A 3,257-nucleotide genomic window follows, 5' to 3' on the forward strand; every position below is an offset into this window, starting at 1 on the left:
ATTGGCTCTTGTTCATATGGTATCTCTTGAAATGGTTGAACATTAACCATTTCCTTTTGGTACAATGACTCTGTGTATTCCTTCCATCTTTTTCTGAGTTGGTAGGGATCTCTAACTTGCTTTGTTCACCCATCTTTTGGTGATACCTAATAACTCAGGAACTGACGCAGCTCCTTAATAAGGCTATAGATCACTTTCTTACAAGAACACTGTGAAGCAACTTAGCAATGCTGGAACTTTGAAACTTGGTGGAATATACTTGAAACCTACTCATACACTGTAATTATGTGTGCCATGATGAATGGTCCAAAAAATACCTTTTTTTTTTTTTTTTTTCAATTTGATTCCATCTTTGAGATCAGAAATTTGCTTCTCACTCATTGTGGTTCCCTCCATAACAACCTTGAGGATGGCTCACGTTGTTGTACTAAGTGCCATTGAATCAATTCTGACCTATATAGTGACCCTGTATAGGGTTTCTCCAGAGTGGCTGGTGAGCTTGAACTGCTGACCTTGTAGTTCAAACTGACTTTGCAATCCAGTGCATTAACCTACGGCACCACACCAGGACACTGATGATGTTCTTAGTGGATGCATCATGTTAAATCATTAGTGATGGGAAGCTCATGACCCCTAAATATTTCCTAGCTTTAGTTGCAAGAAAATTCTTCACAAGGCAAATTCCAGTGCATGTGTGCTTAATTTATGTAACACAACACAGATGAAGATACCTACCCAAGAATACCTGGCTCATCTTATAGGTTCCACACTGTCGTTCTCGGGGTTTCCTTCTATGACAGAGAAAAAAATTATTAATGTATGATTATACATATTACTGAGGAGCTCTGGTAGCATAGGGGTTATGAATCGGGCTGCGAACCTTAAGATCAGCAGTTCGAAACTACCAGCCGCGCCCCGTGGGAGAAAGATGAGGCTTTCTGCTCCCGTAAAGATTTACAGCCTTGGAAACCCTGTACAGGGTGGCTACGGGTCGGAACTGACTCAACGGCACTTAACAACAACAACATACATATTAATAAGGAGTCCTAGTGTGGCGCTGTGGGTTAAGGAGTACTGGTAATGTAGTAAATTACAAGCTGAGCTGCTAATAGTAAGGTCAGCAGTTCAAATCTACCAGTCACTCAGCAGGAGAAAAATAAGACTTTCTGCTTCTGTAATGATTTACAGCCTTAGCAACCTTATACAGGCTAGTTATGAGACGGAACGCACTCTGTGGCATACAACCGCCACCACCATAGATATTGATGGGGAGTATGGTGGCTTCATAGAATAAGCACTGGACTGCGAACCCACCAGCCGCTCCACCAGTGCTCCATGGGATAAAGATGAGGCTTTCTGCTTCCACAAACATGTATAGCCTAGGAAATCTTTTATTAAGGTTAGCGATGAGTCAGAACCAACTTGATGGATCACAAAAGCAACAACAAGATACTTATGAATGTATTTTCATTTTGTGTCTTCTTGATCAAGTGTTCAGACTTTGTTGTGGGGAGTGAAGCAATGGGTAAAGAAGGGAACTGGAAGAATGCAGGAGATTATATAAGGGTCTTCAAAGAGTTCATAGAAAATGCATATTGTGAAAAAAACTATGTATGAATTTCAGAATTCTTTTTGCACCATAACAAATTCTCACTTACGTGTTATAAGATGTCCGAACAGGATCTAGTTTAAAGTACTAAGGTGAGCAGTTCAAACTTACCTGCCACTCTGTGGAAACGCTACACAGGGTTGCTTTGAGTTGGAAGTGACTCAACAACACTTAACAACAATGAAGACATTGTCAGACCAATTAACTGGAATGTCCCATAACACCATGACCACAAGCCTCTAAACCAAGGAACTAAATCCAATGAGCTGTTTAGTTGCACATAAGCAGCTTTAGCAGCTACTTTTTTATGTGAGTCATTGTTATAAATATATCTATTACACAACTTTTACTAGTTCAACTTTTTACAGCTATAACACATAATGGCAGCACTTGTTGTTGTTAATTTGTTAATTACTGTCAAGTGGGTCCAACTCATAGTGATCCTGTATAGAATTTCCAAGAAGCAGCTGGTGGGTTTGAACTGCTGACCTTGAATATAGCAGTGTAGTACTTATCCCACAGTGCCACACCAGGGCTCCATTGACAGAAATTATAATAACCAGCTGTATAATCCTACCCCCTAGTTCATTTTAAGTCACTATGCATTTTTCTGTCTTAATCATTTAGCTGTGGTTCTTGCTGATGGGTGTCATTGAGCTGATACTGACTTCTAGTCCTTTCATATGACAGAGTAGAATTGTTTCCTAGACTGGAATCTTTTCAGAAGCTGATTACAGATGATTCTCCCATAGAGCTGCTGGGAAGGGTTAACCCATCAGTCTTTCAGTTAGCAGTCAAGCACTTAACTGTTTGTACCACAAGAGCCACTTAACAATGTAGTTGTCTCGTATTGGTTAACGTTCTGATTATTGCCAATGTTTTAATAAACATTCTTGTACAATATTTTTTTCCCGAAGGAAATACAAAATGTGGAATCACTGAGTCAATGGGTCTATACAGTTGTATTTTAATGATATTTCCAGACTCATCTTACAATAATTCATAAACTAATGTGCCTGAGTACTTACTTCTTGCTATTTTAAATTTTAGTGGATAGTATCAATCTTCTTAATGTTTGCCATTTTGATGCTTATCCGAGAGATATTAAAACATATGTTCATACCAAGGATTTGTGTAAAATATGACACCAACTACTCTTCCCACAGCACTCTCTACTCAACTGGGTTTGACATTTCATTGCAATGTTCACACAGAACTCAGACCCCATGCTCAGCTATGGGGTTTATTAGGGAAGTTAACTAGTTACAGTTAAGGTGCAGAAATGCTCAGGACACAGTTGTTCCTGTCAGGACAGACTCTCCTCAGCCATGTCCACAGGGAGGCCTCTCTCTGCCTGGCCAATGCTTAAACCACTGCAACACTAGTGGTCCTTAGACTTTCTTCATCTGGCCAAACATGGGAAGACTGGCCGAAAGATCCTGTCTTAGTCTCTGAGGACTGTCATACCAAGGCTGTAATCTTTATGGGAGCAGAGTGGCTGGTGGATTTGAACAGCCAATCTTTAGGTTAACAGCTGAGTGCTTAACTGTTTTTCAACCATTCTCTCTCTTCCTCTGTGGTGTGGAAGTACTTACACTGCAATGGAAACCAAAAGGGCCTTTGTTGGAGGCCTCTTAGCTGCTCTGTG

This window comes from Chrysochloris asiatica, unplaced genomic scaffold (genome assembly GCF_000296735.1).
Source record: "Chrysochloris asiatica unplaced genomic scaffold, ChrAsi1.0 scaffold00013, whole genome shotgun sequence".
In the NCBI taxonomy this organism is placed as follows: domain Eukaryota; kingdom Metazoa; phylum Chordata; class Mammalia; order Afrosoricida; family Chrysochloridae; genus Chrysochloris; species Chrysochloris asiatica.